This window comes from Schistocerca americana, chromosome 10, assembly GCF_021461395.2.
Source record: "Schistocerca americana isolate TAMUIC-IGC-003095 chromosome 10, iqSchAmer2.1, whole genome shotgun sequence".
Classification (NCBI taxonomy): Eukaryota; Metazoa; Arthropoda; class Insecta; order Orthoptera; family Acrididae; genus Schistocerca; species Schistocerca americana.
Genome location: NC_060128.1, coordinates 43587837 through 43606653, shown reverse-complemented (window position 1 = coordinate 43606653; position 18817 = coordinate 43587837).

The window sequence follows — 18817 nt, the reverse complement described above, 5'->3', positions numbered from 1 at the left end:
CTAAAACTGGACTAACAGGAGAGGTTCAAATCATTAGAAAATGAGAGTGTCAGTCCTCCTGTACTTAAGTCGGAATTGTGCGTTTTGTAGTAAATTCGGATGCAATTTCTGTGTTTCATCGTCAATAAGAGGTTCCAAGGGATACAGTAAACCTGAAGTGAAGCATCGGAATCTAAAACTGGGCTCACAGGAGAATTTCAAATCATGGAAAGTGAGAGCGTCAGTCCTCTTGTACTTAAGTCTTCATTGTGTTTTTGGATTAAATTCGGATGCAATTTCTGTGTTTCATCGTCAATAACAAGGTCTAAGGTATACAGTAAACCTGATGTGATGCATCGTAATCTAAAACTGGACTCACAGGAGAGGTTACAAACTTAGAAAGTTAGTGTGTCAGTAATCTTGTACTTATGTTGGCATTGTGCCTGTTGTATTAAATTCGAATGTAATTTCTGTGTTTCATCGTCAATAAGAAGGTCCAAGGGATACAATAAACCTGAAGTGAAGCATCGTAATCAAAAACTGGACCCACAGGAGAGGTTCACATCATAGAAAGTGAGTGTGTCAGTCCTCTTGTACTTAAGTCGGCATTGTGCCGTTTGTATTAAATTCGGATGCAATTACTGTCTATCATCGTCAATAAGAAGGTCCAAGGGAAACAGTAAAATTGAAGTGAAGCATCGGAATCTAAAACTGGACTCACAGGAGAGGTTCAAATCACAGAAAGTGAGAGTGTCAGTCCTCTTGTACTTAAATCGGCCTTGAGCCTTTTGTATTAAATTCGGATGCAATTTCTGTGTTTCGTCGTCAATACGAAGGTCCAAGGGATACAGTAAACCTGAAGTGAAGCATCGGAATCTAAAACTGAGTTCACAGGGGAGGTTCAAATCATAGAAAGTGAGAGTGTCAGTCCTCTTGTACTTAAGTCGTCATTGTGCCTTTTGTATTAAATTCGGATGCAATTTCTGTGTTTCATCGTCAATAAGAAGGTCCAAGGTATACAGTAAACCTGATGTGATGCATCGTAATCTAAAACTGGACTCACAGGAGAGGTTACAATCATAGAAAGTTATTGTGTCAGTCCTCTTGTACTTAAATCGGCATTGTGCGTTCTGTATTAAATTCGGATGCAATTTCTGTGTTCAATCGTCAATAAGAAGGTCCAAGGGATACAGTAAACCTGAAGTGAAGCATCGGAATCAAAAACTGGGTTCACAGGAGCGGTTCAAATCATAGAAAGTGAGAGTGTCAGTCCTCTTGTACTTAAGTCGGCAATGTGCCTTTTGTATAAAATTAAGATGCAATTTCTGTTTCAACGTCAATAAGAAGGTCCAAGGGATACAGTAAACCTGAAGTGTAGCATCGGAATCTAAAACTTTACTTACAGGAGAGGTTCAAATCATAGAAAGTGAGAGTGTCAGTCCTCTTGTACTTAAGTCGGCATTGTGCCTTTTGTATTAAATTTGGATGCAATTTCTGTGTTTCATCGTCAATAAGACGGTCCAAGGTATACAGTAAATCTGAAGTGAAGCATCGTAATCTAAAACTGGACTCACAGGAGAGGTTCCAATCATAGAAAGTTAGAGTGTCAGTCCTCTTGTACTTAAGTCGGCCTTGTGCCCTTTGTATTACATTCGGATGCAATATCTGTGTTTCAACATCAACAAGAAGGTCCAAGGGATACAGTAAACCTGAAGTGAAGAATCGGAATCTAAAACTGGACTTACACGAGAGGTTCAAATCATTGAATGTGAGTGTGTCGGTAATATTGTACTTAAGTCGGCATTGTGCCTTTTGTATTAAATTCGGATGCTGTTGCTGTGTTTCTTCGTCAATAAGAAGGTCCAAGGTATACAGTAAATCTGAAGTGAAGCATCGTAATCTAAATCTGTACCCACAGGAGAGGTTCCAATCATAGAATGTTAGAGTGTCAGTCCTCTAGTACTGAAGTCGGCATTGTGCCTCTTGTATTAAATTCGGATGCAATTTCTGGGTTTCATGGTCACTAAGAAGGTCCAAGAGATACAGTGAAACTGAAGTGAAGCATCGGAATCTAAAACTGAGCTCACAGGAGAGGTTCAAATCAGAGAAAGTGAGAGTGTCAGTCCTCTTGTTCTTAAGTCGGCATTGTGCCTTTTGTATTAAATTCGGATGCAATTTCTGTGTTTCATCGTCAATAAGAAGGTACAAGGGATACAGTAAACCTGAAGTGAAACATCGCAATCTAAAACTGGACTAACAGGAGAGGTTCAAATCATAGAAAATGAGAGTGTCAGTCCTCTTGTACTTAAGTCGGCATTTTCCTTTTTGTAGTAAATTCGGATGCAATTTCTGTGTTTCATCGTCAATAAGAAGTTCCAAGGGATACAGTAAACCTGAAGTGAAGCATCGGAATCTAAAACTGGGCTCACAGGAGAGGTTCAAATCACAGAAAGTGAGAGTGTCAGTCCTCTTGCACTTAAGTCGGCATTGAGCCTTTTGTATTAAATTCTGATGCTGTTTCTGTGTTTCTTCGTCAATAAGAAGGTCCAAGGTATACAGTAAATCTGAAGTGAAGCATCGTAATCTAAATCTGTACCCACAGGAGAGGTTCCAATCATAGAATGTTAGAGTGTCAGTCCTCTTGTACTGAAGTCGGCAATGTGCCTTTTGTATTAAATTCGGATGCAATTTCTGTGTTTCATGGTCACTAAGAAGGTCCAAGAGATACAGTGAAACTGAATTGAAGCATCGGAATCTAAAACTGAGCTCACAGGAGAGGTTCAAATCATAGAAAGTGAGAGTGTCAGTCCTCTTGTACTTAAGTCGGCATTGTGCCCTTTGTATTAAATTCGGATGCTTTTCCTGTGTTTCATCGTCAATAAGAAGGTCCAAGGGATACAGTAAACCTGAAGTGAGCATCGGAATCAGAAACTGGACTCACAGGAGAGGTTCAAATCATCGAAAGTGATAGTGTCAGTCCTCTTGTACTTATGTCGGCATTGTGCCTTTTGTATTTAATTCGGATGCAATTTCTGTGTTTCATCGTCAATAAGAAGGTCCAAGGTATAATGTAAACCTGATGTGATGCATCGTAATCTAATACAGGACTCACAGGAGGGGTTACAATCATAGAAATTTAGTGTGTCAGTCCTCTTGTACTTAAGTCGGCATTGTGACGTTTGTATTAAATTCGGATGCAATTTCTGTGTTTCATCGTCAATAAGAAGGTCCAAGGGATACAGTAAACCTAAAGTGAGGCATCGGAATCTAAAACTGGGCTCAAAGGAGGGGTTCAAATCATAGAAAGTGAGAGTGCCAGTTCTCTTGTACTTAAGTCGTCATTGTGCCTTTTGTATTAAATTCGGATGCAATTTCTGTGTTTCATCGTCAATAAGAAGGTACAAGGGATACAGTAAACCTGAAGTGAAACATCGCAATCTAAAACTGGACTAACAGGAGAGGTTCAAATCATAGAAGATGAGAGTGTCAGTCCTCTTGTACTTAAGTCGGCATTGTGCCTTTTGTATTAAATTCGCATGCAATTTATGTGTTTCATCGTCAATAAGAAGGTACAAGGGATACAGTGAACCTGAAGTGAAACATCGCAATCTAAAACTGGACTAACAGGAGAGGTTCAAATCATAGAAAATGAGAGTGTCAGTCCTCTTGTACTTAAGTCGGCATTGTGCCTTTTGTAGTAAATTCGGATGCAATTTCTCTGTTTCATCGTCAATAAGAGGTTCCAAGGGATACAGTAAACCTGATGTGATGCATCGTAATCTAAAACTGGACTCACAGGAGAGGTTACAACCTTAGAAAAGTTAGTGTGTAAGTAATCTTGTACTTAAGTTCGCATTGTGCCTGTTGTATTAAATTCGTACGTAATTTCTGTGTTTCATCGTCAATAAGAAGGTCCAAGTGTTACATTAAACCTGAAGTGAGCATCGGAATCTAAAACTGGACTCACAGGAGAGGTACAAATCATCGAAAGTGATAGTGTCAGTCCTCTTGTACTTAAGTCCGCATTGTGCCTTTTGTATTTAATTCTGATGCAATTTCGGTGTTTCATCGTCAATAAGAAGGTCCAAGGTATAATGTAAACCTGATGTGATGCATCGTAATCTAAAACTGGACTCACAGGAGGGGTTACAATCATAGAAAGTGAGAGTGTCAGTCCTCTTGTACATCAGTCGTCATTGTGCCTTTTGTATTAAATTCGGATGCAATTCTGTGTTTCATCGTCAATAAGAAGGTACAAGGGATACAGTAAACCTGAAGTGAAACATCGCAATCTAAAACTGGACTAACAGGAGAGGTTCAAATCATAGAAAATGAGAGTGTCAGTCCTCTTGTACTTAAGTCGGCATTGTGCCTTTTGTATTTAATTCGGATGCAATTTCTGTGTTTCATCGTCAATAAGAAGGTCCAAGGTATAATGTAAACCTGTTGTGATGCATCGTAATTTAAAACTGGACTCACAGGAGGGGTTACAATCATAGAAAGTTAGTGTGTCAGTCCTCTTGTACTTAAGTCGGCATTGTGCCTTTTGTATTAAATTCGGATGCAATTTCTGTGTTTCATCGTCAATATGAAGGTCCAAGGGATACAGTAAACCTGAAGTGAAGCATCGGAATCTAAAACTGGGCTCACAGGAGAGGTTCAAATCATAGAAAGTGAGAGTGTCAGTCCTCTTGTACTTAAGTCATCATTGTGCCTTTTGTATTTAATTCGGATGCAATTTCTGTGTTTCATCGTCAATAAGAAGGTACAAGGGATACAGTAAACCTGAAGTGAAACATCGCAATCTAAAACTGGACTAACAGGAGAGGTTCAAATCATAGAAAATGAGAGTGTCAGTCCTCTTGTACTTAAGTCGGCATTGTGCCTTTTGTAGTAAATTCGGATGCAATTTCTGTGTTTCATCGTCAATAAGAAGTTCCAAGGGATACAGTAAACCTGAAGTGAAGCATCGGAATCTAAAACTGGGCTCACAGGAGAATTTCAAATCATGGAAAGTGAGAGCGTCAGTCCTCTTGTACTTAAGTCGGCATTCTGCCTTTTGTATTAAATTCGGATGCAATTTCTGTGTTTCATCGTCAATAACAAGGTCCAAGGTATACAATAAACCTGATGTGATGCATCGTAATCTAAAACTGGACTCACAGGAGAGGTTACAAACTTAGAAAGTTAGTGTGTCAGTAATCTTGTACCTATGTTGGCATTGTGCCTGTTGTATTAAATTCGAATGTAATTTCTGTGTTTCATCGTCAATAAGAAGGTCCAAGGGATACAATAAACCTGAAGTGAAGCATCGTATACAAAAACTGGACCCACAGGAGAGGTTCACATCGTAGAAAGTGAGTGTGTCAGTCCTCTTGTGCTTAAGTCGGCATTGTGCCGTTTGTATTAAATTCGGATGCAATTACTGTATATCATCGTCAATATCGTCAATAAGAAGGTCCAAGGGATACAGTAAACTTGAAGTGAAGCATCGGAATCTAAAACTGGACTCACAGGAGAGGTTCAAATCACAGAAAGTGAGAGTGTCAGTCCTCTTGTACTTAAGTCGGCATTGAGCCTTTTGTATTAAATTCGGATGCAATTTCTGTGTTTCGTCGTCAATAAGAAGGTCCAAGGGATACAGTTAACCTGAAGTGAAGCTTCGGAATCTAAAACTGGGTTCACAGGAGAGGTTCAAATCATAGAAAGTGAGAGTGTCAGTGCTCTTGTACTTAAGTCGTCATTGTGCCTTTTGTATTAAATTCGGATGCAATTTCTGTGTTTCATCGTCAATAAGAAGTTCCAAGGTATACAGTAAACCTAATGTGATGCATCGTAATCTAAAACTGGACTCACAGGAAAGGTTACAGTCATAGAAAGTTATTGTGTCAGTCCTCTTGTACTTAAATCGGCATTGTGCGTTTTGTATTAAATTCGGATGCAATTTCTGTGTTCAATCGTCAATAAGAAGGTCCAAGGGCTACAGTAAACCTGAAGTGAAGCATCGGAATCAAAAACTGGGTTCACAGGAGCGGTTCAAATCATAGAAAGTGAGAGTGTCAGTCCTCTTGTACTTAAGTCGTGATTGTGCCTTTAGTATTAAATTCGGATGCAATTTCTGTGTTTCATCGTCAATAAGAAGGTCCAAGGTATACAGTAAACCTGAAGTGAAGCATCGGAATCTAAAACTGAACTCACAGGAGAGGTTCAAATCATAGAAAGTGAGAGTGTCAGTCCTCTTGTACTTAATCGTCATTGTGCCTTTAGTATTAAATTCGGATGCAATTTCTGTCTTTCATCGTCAATAAGAAGGTCCAAGGTATACAGTAAACCTGAAGTGAAGCATCATAATCTAAAACTGAACTCACAAGAGAAGTTCAAATCATAGAAATTTAGGGTGTCAGTCCTCTTGTACTTAAGTCGGCATTGTGCCTTTTGTATTAAATTTCGGGTGCAATTTCTGTGTTTCATCGTCAATAAGAAGGTCCAAGGTATACAGTAAACCAGATGTGAAGCATCGTAATCTAAAACTGGACTCACAGGAGAGGTTCAAATCATAGAAAGTTAGAGTGTCAGTCCTCTTGCAGTTATGTCGGCTTTGTACCTTTTGTATCAAATTCGTATGCAATTTCTGTGTTTCATCGTCAATAAAAAGGTCCAAGGGATACAGTAAACCTGAAGTGAAGTATCGGAATCTAAAACTGGACTCACAGGAGAGGTTCAAATCATAGAAAGTGTGAGTGTCAGTCCACTTGTTCTTAAGTCGGCATTGTGCCTTTTGAATTAAATTCGGATGCTATTTCTGTGTTTCATCGTCAATAAGAAGGTCCAAGGGATACACTAACCCAGAAGTGAAGCATCGGAATCTAAAACATGACTCACAGGAGAGGTTCAAATCATAGAAAGTTAGAGTGTCAGTCCTCTTGTACTTAAGTCGGCCTTGTGCCCTTTGTATTACATTCGGATGCAATATCTGTGTTTCAACATCAACAAGAAGGTCCAAGGGTTACAGTAAACCTGAGATGAAGAATCGGAATCTAAAACTGGACTTACACGAGAGGTTCAAATCATTGAAAGTGAGTGTGTCGGTAATATTGTACTTAAGTCGGCATTGTGCCTTTTGTATTAAATTCGGATGCTGTTTCTGTGTTTCTTCGTCAATAAGAAGGTCCAAGGTATACAGTAAATCTGAAGTGAAGCATCGTAATCTAAATCTGTACCCACAGGAGAGGTTCCAATCATAGTATGTTAGAGTGTCAGTCCTCTTGTACTGAAGTCGGCATTGTGCCTTTTGTATTAATTTCGGATGCAATTTCTGTGTTTCATGGTCACTAAGAAGGTCCAAGAGATACAGTGAAACTGAAGTGAAGCATCGGAATCTAAAACTGAGCTCACAGGAGAGGTTCAAATCATAGAACGTGAGAGTGTCAGTCCTCTTGTACTTAAGTCGGCATTGTGCCTTTTGTATTAAATTCGGACGCAATTCTGTGCTTCATTGTCAATAAGAAGGTCCAAGGGATACAGTAAACCTGAAGTGAAGCATCGGAATCTAAAACTGAGCTCACAGGAGAGGTTCAAATCATAGAAAGTGAGAGTGACAGTACTCATGTACTTAAGTCGGCATTTTGGCTTTTCTATTAAATTCGGATGCAATTTCTGTGTTTCATCGTCAATAAGAAGGTCCAGGGTGTACTGTAAACCTGAAGTGAAGCATCGTAATCTAAAACTGGACTCACTGGAGAGGTTCAAACGATAGAATGTGAGAGTGTCTGTCCTCTTGTACTTAAGTCTTCATTGTGGCTTTTGTAGTATATTCGGATGAAATTACTGTCTATCATCGTCAATAAGAAAGTCCAAGGGATACACTAAACCTGAAGTGAAACATCGGAATTGAAAACTGGACTCACAGGAGAGGTTCAAATCATAGAAAGTGAAAGTGTCAGTCCTCTTGTACTTAAGTCGGCATTGTGCCTTTTGTATTAAATTTGGATGCAATTTCTGTGTTTCATCGTCAATAAGAAGGTCCATGGGATACAGTAAGCCAGAAGTGAAGCATCGGAATCTAAAACTGGACTCACAGGAGGGGTTCAAATCATCGATAGTGATAGTGTCCATCCTCTTGTACTTAAGTCGGAATTGTGCCTTTTGTATTAAATTCGGATGCATTTTCTGTGTTTCATCGTCAATTAGAAGGTCCAAGGTATACAGTAAACCTGAAGTGAAGCATCGTAATCTAAAACTGGACTCACAGGAGAGGTTCAAATCATAGAAAGTGAGAGTGTCAGTCCTCTTGTACTTAAGTCGGCATTGTGCCTTTTGTATTAAATTCGGATGCAATTTCTGTTATTCATCGTCAATAAGAAGGTCCAATGTATACAGTGAACCTGATGTGATGCATCGTAATCTAAAACTGGACTCACAGGAGTGGTTACAATCATAGAAATTAGTGTGTCAGTCCTCTTGTACTTAGTCGGCATTGTGCCTTTTGTATTAAATTCGTATGCAATTTCTGTGTATCATCGTCAATAAGAAAGTCCAAGGGATACAGTAAACCTGAAGTGAAGCATCGTAATCAAAAACTGGACTCACAGGAGAGGTTCAAATCATAGAAAGTGAGAGTGTCAGTCTTCTTGTACTTAAGTCGGCATTGTGCCGTTTGAATTAAATTCGGATGCAATTACTAGCAATCATCGTCAATAAGAAGGTCCAAGGGATACAGTAAACTTGAAGTGAAGCATCGGAATCTAAAACTAGGCTCACAGGAGAGGTTCAAATCATAGAAAGTGAGAGAGTCAGTCCTCTTGTACTTAAGTCGGCATTGTGCCTTTTGTATTAAATTCGGACGCAATTTCTGTGTTTCATCGTCAGTAAGAAGGTCCAGGGTATACAGTAAACCTGAAGTGAAGCATCGTAATGTAAAACTAGAACCACAGGCGAGGTTCAAATCATAGCAAGTGAGAGTGTCAGTCCTCTTTTACTTAAGTCGGCATTGTGCCATTTGTATTAAATTCGGATGCAATTTCTGTGTTTCATCGTCGATAAGAAGGTCCAAGGTATACAGTAAACCTGATGTGTGCATCGTAATCTAAAACTGGACTCACAGGAGAGGTTACAAACTTAGAAAGTTAGTGTGTAAGTAATCTTGTACTTAAGTTGGCATTGTGCCTGTTATATTAAATTCGGATGTAATTTCTGTGTTTCATCGTCAATAAGAAGGTCCAAGTGATACAGTAAACCTGAAGTGAAGCATCGTAATCTAAAACTGGACCCACAGGAGAGGTTCAAATCATAGAAAGTGAGAGTGTCAGTCCTCTTGTACTTAAGTTGGCATTGTGCCGTTTGTATTAAATTCGGATGCAATTACTGTCTATCATCGTCAATAAGAAGGTCCAAGGGATACAGTAAACTTGAAGTGAAGCATCGGTATCTAAAACTGGACTCACAGGTGAGGTTCAAATCATAGAAAGTGAGAGTGTCAGTCCTCTTGTACTTAAGTCGGCATTGTGCCGTTTGTATTAAATTCGGATGCAATTTCTGTGTTTCATCGTCAGTAAGAAGGTCCAGGGTATACAGTAAACCTGAAGTGAAGCTTCGTAATGTAAAACTGGAACCACAGGCGAGGTTCAAATCATAGCAAGTGAGAGTGTCAGTCCTCTTGTACTTAAGTCGGCATTGTGCCTTTTGTATTAAAGTCGGATGCAATTTCTGTGTTTCATCGTCTACAAGTAGGTCCAAGGGATACAGTAAACCTGGAGTGAAGCATCGGAATCTAAAACTGGGCTCACAGGAGAGGTTCAAATCATAGAAAGTGACAGTGTCAGTCGTCATGTACTTAAGTCGGCATTGTGCCTTTTGTATTAAATTCGGATGCAATTTCTGTGTTTCATCGTCGATAAGAAGGTCCAAGGTATACAGTTAACCTGATGTGTGCATCGTAATCTAAAACTGGACTCACAGGAGAGGTTACAAACTTAGAAAGTTAGTGTGTAAGTAATCTTGTACTTAAGTTGGCATTGTGCCTGTTGTATTAAATTCGGATGTAATTTCTGTGTTTCATCGTCAATAAGAAGGTCCAAGTGATACAGTAAACCTGAAGCATCGTAATCAAAAACTGGATCCACAGGAGAGGTTCAAATCATAGAAAGTTAGAGTGTCAGTCCTCTTGTACTTAAGTCGGCATTGTGCCGTTTGTATTAAATTCGGATGCAATTACTGTCTATCATCGTCAATAAGAATGTCCAAGGGATACAGTAAACTTGAAGTGAAGCATCGGAATCTAAAACTGGACTCACAGGAGAGGTTCAAATCATAGAAAGTGAGAGTGTCAGTCCTCTTGTACTTAAGTCGGCATTGTGCCTTTTGTATTAAATTTGGATGCAATTTCTGTGTTTCATCGTCAATAAGAAGGTCCAAGGGATACAGTAAACATGAAGTGAGCATCGGAATCTAAAACTGGACTCACAGGAGAGGTTCAAATCATCGAAAGTGATAGTGTCAGTCCTCTTGTACTTAAGTCGGCATTGTGCCTTTTGTATTTAATTCGGATGCAATTTCTGTGTTTCATCGTCAATAAGAAGGTCCAAGGTATAATGTAAACCTGATGTGATGCATCGTAATCTAAAACTGGACTCACAGGAGGGGTTACAATCATAGAAAGTTAGTGTGTCAGTCCTCTTGTACTTAAGTCGGCATTGTGCCTTTTGTATTAAATTCGGATGCAATTTCTGTGTTTCATCGTCAATAAGAAGGTACAAGGGATACAGTAAACCTGAAGTGAAACATCGCAATCTAAAACTGGACTAACAGGAGAAATTCAAATTATAGAAAATGAGAGTGTCAGTCCTCTTGTACTTAAGTCGGCATTGTGCCTTTTGTAGTAAATTCGGATGTAATTTCTGTGTTTCATCGTCAATAAGAAGGTCCAAGTGATACAGTAAACCTGAAGTGAAGCATCGTAATCAAAAACTGGACCCACAGGAGAGGTTCAAATCATAGAAAGTGAGAGTGTCAGTCCTCTTGTACTTAAGTCGGCATTGTGCCGTTTGTATTAAATTCGGATGCAATTACTGTCTATCATCGTCAATAAGAAGGTCCAAGGGATACAGTAAACTTGAAGTGAAGCATCGGTATCTAAAACTGGACTCACAGGAGAGGTTCAAATCATAGAAAGTGAGGGTGTCAGTCCTCTTGTACTTAAGTCGGCATTGTGCCTTTTGTATTAAATTCGGATGCAATTTCTGTGTTTCATCGTCAGTAAGAAGGTCCAGGGTATACAGCAAACCTGAAGTGAAGCATCGTAATGTAAAACTGGGACCACAGGCGAGGTTCAAATCATAGCAAGTGAGAGTGTCAGTCCTCTTGTACTTAAGTCGGCATTGTGCCATTTGTATTAAAGTCGGATGCAATTTCTGTGTTTCATCGTCTACAAGAAGGTCCAAGGGATACAGTAAACCTGAAGTGAAGCATCGTAATTCAAAACTGGACTCACAGGAGAGGTTCAAATCATCGAAAGTGATAGTGTCAGTCCTCTTGTACTTAAGTCAGCATTGTGCCTTTTGTATTAAATTCGGATGCAATTTCTGTGTTTCATCGTCAATAAGGAGGTCCAGGGGATACAGTAAACCTGGAGTGAAGCATCGGAATCTAAACCTGGGCTCACAGGAGAGGTTCAAATCATAGAAAGTGAGAGTGTCAGTCGTCTTGTACTTAAGTCGGCATTGTGCCTTTTGTATTAAATTCGGATGCAATTTCTGTGTTTCATCGTCGATAAGAAGGTCCAAGGTATACAGTAAACCTGATGTGTGCATCGTAATCTAAAACTGGACTCACAGGAGAGGTTACAAACTTAGAAAGTTAGTGTGTAAGTAATCATGTACTTAAGTTGGCATTGTGCCTGTTGTATTAAATTCGGATGTAATTTCTGTGTTTCATCGTCAATAAGAAGGTCCAAGTGATACAGTAAACCTGAAGTGAAGCATCGTAATCAAAAACTGGACCCACAGGAGAGGTTCAAATCATAGAAAGTTAGAGTGTCAGTCCTCTTGTACTTAAGTCGGCATTGTGCCGTTTGTATTAAATTCGGATGCAATTACTGTCTATCATCGTCAATAAGAATGTCCAAGGGATACAGTAAACTTGAAGTGAAGCATCGGAATCTAAAACTGGACTCACAGGAGAGGTTCAAATCATAGAAAGTGAGAGTGTCAGTCCTCTTGTACTTAAGTCGGCATTGTGCCTTTTGTATTAAATTTGCATGCTTTTTCTGTGTTTCATCGTCAATAAGAAGGTCCAAGGGATACAGTAAACCTGAAGTGAGCATCGGAATCTAAAACTGGACTCACAGGAGACGTTCAAATCATCGAAAGTGATAGTGTCAGTCCTCTTGTACTTAAGTCGGCATTGTGCCTTTTGTATTTAATTCGGATGCAATTTCTGTGTTTCATCGTCAATAAGAAGGTTCAAGGTATAATGTAAACCTGATGTGATGCATCGTAATCTAAAACTGGACTTACAGGAGGGGTTACAATCATAGAAAGTTAGTGTGTCAGTCCTCTTGTACTTAAGTCGGCATTGTGCCTTTTGTATTAAATTCGGATGCAATTTCTGTGTTTCATCGTCAATAAGAAGGTACAAGGGATACAGTAAACCTGAAGTGAACCATCGCAATCTAAAAGTGGACCAACAGGAGAAATTCAAATCATAGAAAATGAGAGTGTCAGTCCTCTTGTACTTAAGTCGGCATTGTGCCTTTTGTAGTAAATTCGGATGCAATTTCTGTGTTGCATCGTCAATAAGAAGTTACAAGGGATACAGTAAACGTGAAGTGAAGCATCAGAATCTGAAACTGGGCTCACAGGAGAGGTTCAAATCATGGAAAGTGAGAGTGTCAGTCCTCTTGTACTTAAGTCGGCATTGTGCCTTTTTTATTTAATTCGGATGTAATTTCTGTGTATCATCGTCAATAAGAAGGTCAAAGGTATACAGTAAACCTGATGTGATGCATCGTAATGTAAAACTGGAACCACAGGCGAGGTTCAAATCATAGCAAGTGAGAGTGTCAGTCCTCTTGTACTTAAGTCGGCATTGTGCCTTTTGTATTAAAGTCGGATGCAATTTCTGTGTTTCATCGTCTACAAGAAGGTCCAAGGGATACAGTAAACCTGAAGTGAAGCATCGTAATTCAAAACTGGACTCACAGGAGAGGTTCAAATCATCGAAAGTGATAGTGTCAGTCCTCTTGTACTTAAGTCAGCATTGTGCCTTTTGTATTAAATTCGGATGCAATTTCTGTGTTTCATCGCCAATAAGGAGGTCCAGGGGATACAGTAAACCTGGAGTGAAGCATCGGAATCTAAACCTGGGCTCACAGGAGAGGTTCAAATCATAGAAAGTGAGAGTGTCAGTCGTCTTGTACTTAAGTCGGCATTGTGCCTTTTATATTAAATTCGGATGCAATTTCTGTGTTTCATCGTCGATAAGAAGGTCCAAGGTATACAGTAAACCTGATGTGTGCATCGTAATCTAAAACTGGACTCACAGGAGAGGTTACAAACTTAGAAAGTTAGTGTGTAAGTAATCTTGTACTTAAGTTGGCATTGTGCCTGTTGTATTAAAATCGGATGTAATTTCTGTGTTTCATCGTCAATAAGAAGGTCCAAGTGATACAGTAAACCTGAAGTGAAGCATCGTAATCAAAAACTGGACCCACAGGAGAGGTTCAAATCATAGAAAGTTAGAGTGTCAGTCCTCTTGTACTTAAGTCTTCATTGTGCCGTTTGTATTAAATTCGGATGCAATTACTGTCTATCATCGTCAATACGAATGTCCAAGGGATACAGTAAACTTGAAGTGAAGCATCGGAATCTAAAACTGGACTCACAGGAGAGGTTCAAATCATAGAAAGTGAGAGTGTCAGTCCTCATGTACTTAAGTCGGCATTGTGCCTTTTGTATTAAATTTGCATGCTTTTTCTGTGTTTCATCGTCAATAAGAAGGTCCAAGGGATACAGTAAACCTGAAGTGAGCATCGGAATCTAAAACTGGACTCACAGGAGAGGTTCAAATCATCGAAAATGATAGTGTCAGTCCTCTTGTACTTAAGTCGGCATTGTGCATTTGTATTTAATTCGGATGCAATTTCTGTGTTTCATCGTCAATAAGAAGGTCCAAGGTATAATGTAAACCTGATGTGATGCATCGTAATCTAAAACTGGACTCACAGGAGGGGTTACAATCAACGAAAGTTAGTGTGTCAGCTCTTGTACTTAAGTCGGCATTGTGCCTTTTGTATTAAATTCGGATGCAATTTCTGTGTTTCATCGTCAATAAGAAGGTACAAGGGATACAGTAAACCTGAAGTGAAACATCGCAATCTAAAACTGGACGAACAGGAGAAATTCAAATCATAGAAAATGAGAGTGTCAGTCCTCTTGTACTTAAGTCGACATTGTGCCTTTTGTAGTAAATTCGGATGCAATTTCTGTGTTGCATCGTCAATAAGAAGTTACAAGGGATACAGTAAACGTGAAGTGAAGCATCAGAATCTGAAACTGGGCTCACAGGAGAGGTTCAAATCATGGAAAGTGAGAGTGTCAGTCCTCTTGTACTTAAGTCGGCATTGTGCCTTTTTTATTTAATTCGGATGTAATTTCTGTGTATCATCGTCAATAAGAAGGTCAAAGGTATACAGTAAACCTGATGTGATGCATCGTAATCTAAAACTGGACTCACAGGAGAGGTTACAATCTTTGAAAGTTAGTGTGTCAGTCCTCTTGTGCTTAAGTCGGCATTGTGCGTTTTGTATTAAATTCGGATGCAATTTCTGTGTTTCATCGTCAATAAAAAGGTCCAAGGGATACAGTAACCCTGAAGTGAAGCATCGGAACCTAAAACTGGGTTCACAGGAGAGGTTCAAATCATAGAAAGTGAGAGTGTCAGTCCTCTTGTACTTAAGTCGTCATTGTGCCTTTTGTATTAAATTCGGATGCAATTTCTGTGTTTCATCGTCAATAAGAAGGTCCAAGGTATACAGTAAACCTGATACCATGCATCATAATCTAAAACTGGACACACAGGAGAGGTTGCAATCATAGAAAGTTAGTGTGTCAGTAATCTTGTACTTAAGTCGCGGCTGTGCCTTTTGTATTTAATTCTGATGTTATTTCTGTGTTTCATCGTCAATAAGAAGGTCCAAGGGATACAGTAAACCTGATGTGAAGCATCGGAATCTAAAACTGGGCTCACAGGAGAGGTTCAAATCATAGACAGTGAGAGTGTCAGTCCTCTTGTACTTAAGTTGGCATTGTGCCTTTTGTATTAAATTCTAATGCAATTTCTGTGTTTCATCGTCAACTAGAAGGTCCAAGGAATGCAGTAAACCTGAAGTGACGCATCGGAATCTTAAACTGGGCTCACAGGAGAGGTTCAAATCAAAGAAAGTGAGAGTGTCAGTCCTCTTGTACTTAAGTCGGCATTGTGCCTTTTGTATTAAATTCGGATGCAATTTCTGTGTTTCATCGTCAATAAGAAGGTCCAAGTGATACAGTAAACCTGAAGTGAAGCATCGTAATCAAAAACTGGACCCACAGGAGAGGTTCAAATCATAGAAAGTGAGAGTGTCAGTCCTCTTGTACTTAAGTCGGCATTGTGCCGTTTGTATTAAATTCGGATGCAATTACTGTCTATCATCGTCAATAAGAAGGTCCAAGGGATACAGTAAACTTGAAGTGAAGCATCGGTATCTAAAACTGGACTCACAGGAGAGGTTCAAATCATAGAAAGTGAGGGTGTCAGTCCTCTTGTACTTAAGTCGGCATTGTGCCTTTTGTATTAAATTCGGATGCAATTTCTGTGTTTCATCGTCAGTAAGAAGGTCCAGGGTATACAGCAAACCTGAAGTGAAGCATCGTAATGTAAAACTGGGACCACAGGCGTGGTTCAAATCATAGAAAGTGAGAGTGTCAGTCCTCTTGTACTTAAGTCGGCATTGTGCCATTTGTATTAAAGTCGGATGCAATTTCTGTGTTTCATCGTCTACAAGAAGGTCCAAGGGATACAGTAAACCTGAAGTGAAGCATCGTAATTCAAAACTGGACTCACAGGAGAGGTTCAAATCATCGAAAGTGATAGTGTCAGTCCTCTTGTACTTAAGTCAGCATTGTGCCTTTTGTATTAAATTCGGATGCAATTTCTGTGTTTCATCGTCAATAAGGAGGTCCAGGGGATACAGTAAACCTGGAGTGAAGCATCGGAATCTAAACCTGGGCTCACAGGAGAGGTTCAAATCATAGAAAGTGAGAGTGTCAGTCGTCTTGTACTTAAGTCGGCATTGTGCCTTTTGTATTAAATTCGGATGCAATTTCTGTGTTTCATCGTCGATAAGAAGGTCCAAGGTATACAGTAAACCTGATGTGTGCATCGTAATCTAAAACTGGACTCACAGGAGAGGTTACAAACTTAGAAAGTTAGTGTGTAAGTAATCTTGTACTTAAGTTGGCATTGTGCCTGTTGTATTAAATTCGGATGTAATTTCTGTGTTTCATCGTCAATAAGAAGGTCCAAGTGATACAGTAAACCTGAAGTGAAGCATCGTAATCAAAAACTGGACCCACAGGAGAGGTTCAAATCATAGAATGTTAGAGTGTCAGTCCTCTTGTACTTAAGTCGGCATTGTGCCGTTTGTATTAAATTCGGATGCAATTACTGTCTATCATCGTCAATAAGAATGTCCAAGGGATACAGTAAACTTGAAGTGAAGCATCGGAATCTAAAACTGGACTCACAGGAGAGGTTCAAATCATAGAAAGTGAGAGTGTCAGTCCTCTTGTACTTAAGTCGGCATTGTGCCTTTTGTATTAAATTTGCATGCTTTTTCTGTGTTTCATCGTCAATAAGAAGGTCCAAGGGATACAGTAAACCTGAAGTGAGCATCGGAATCTAAAACTGGACTCACAGGAGACGTTCAAATCATCGAAAGTGATAGTGTCAGTCCTCTTGTACTTAAGTCGGCATTGTGCCTTTTGTATTTAATTCGGATGCAATTTCTGTGTTTCATCGTCAATAAGAAGGTCCAAGGTATAATGTAAACCTGATGTGATGCATCGTAATCTAAAACTGGACACACAGGAGGGGTTACAATCATAGAAAGTTAGTGTGTCAGTCCTCTTGTACTTAAGTCGGCATTGTGCCTTTTGTATTAAATTCGGATGCATTTTCTGTGTTTCATCGTCAATAAGAAGGTACAAGGGATACAGTAAAGCTGAAGTGAAACATCGCAATCTAAAACTGGACTAACAGGAGAAATTCAAATCATAGAAAATGAGAGTGTCAGTCCTCTTGTACTTAAGTCGGCATTGTGCCTTTTGTAGTAAATTCGGATGCAATTTCTGTGTTGCATCGTCAATAAGAAGTTACAAGGGATACAGTAAACGTGAAGTGAAGCATCAGAATCTGAAACTGGGCTCACAGGAGAGGTTCAAATCATGGAAAGTGAGAGTGTCAGTCCTCTTGTACTTAAGTCGGCATTGTGCCTTTTTTATTTAATTCGGATGTAATTTCTGTGTATCATCGTCAATAAGAAGGTCAAAGGTATACAGTAAACCTGATGTGATGCATCGTAATGTAAAACTGGAACCACAGGCGAGGTTCAAATCATAGCAAGTGAGAGTGTCAGTCCTCTTGTACTTAAGTCGGCATTGTGCCTTTTGTATTAAAGTCGGATGCAATTTCTGTGTTTCATCGTCTACAAGAAGGTCCAAGGGATACAGTAAACCTGAAGTGAAGCATCGTAATTCAAAACTGGACTCACAGGAGAGGTTCAAATCATCGAAAGTGATAGTGTCAGTCCTCTTGTACTTAAGTCAGCATTGTGCCTTTTGTATTAAATTCGGATGCAATTTCTGTGTTTCATCGCCAATAAGGAGGTCCAGGGGATACAGTAAACCTGGAGTGAAGCATCGGAATCTAAACCTGGGCTCACAGGAGAGGTTCAAATCATAGAAAGTGAGAGTGTCAGTCGTCTTGTACTTAAGTCGGCATTGTGCCTTTTGTATTAAATTCGGATGCAATTTCTGTGTTTCATCGTCGATAAGAAGGTCCAAGGTATACAGTAAACCTGATGTGTGCATCGTAATCTAAAACTGGACTCACAGGAGAGGTTACAAACTTATAAAGTTAGTGTGTAAGTAATCTTGTACTTAAGTTGGCATTGTGCCTGTTGTATTAAATTCGGATGTAATTTCTGTGTTTCATCGTCAATAAGAAGGTCCAAGTGATACAGTAAACCTGAAGTGAAGCATCGTAATCAAAAACTGGACCCACAGGAGAGGTTCAAATCATAGAAAGTTAGAGTGTCAGTCCTCTTGTACTTAAGTCTTCATTGTGCCGTTTGTATTAAATTCGGATGCAATTACTGTCTATCATCGTCAATAAGAATGTCCAAGGGATTCAGTAAACTTGAAGTGAAGCATCGGAATCTAAAACTGGACTCACAGGAGAGGTTCAAATCATAGAAAGTGAGAGTGTCAGTCCTCATGTACTTAAGTCGGCATTGTGCCTTTTGTATTAAATTTGCATGCTTTTTCTGTGTTTCATCGTCAATAAGAAGGTCCAAGGGATACAGTAAACCTGAAGTGAGCATCGGAATCTAAAACTGGACTCACAGGAGAGGTTCAAATCATCGAAAGTGATAGTGTCAGTCCTCTTGTACTTAAGTCGGCATTGTGCATTTGTATTTAATTCGGATGCAATTTCAGTGTTTCATCGTCAATAAGAAGGTCCAAGGCATAATGTAAACCTGATGTGATGCATCGTAATCTAAAACTGGACTCACAGGAGGGGT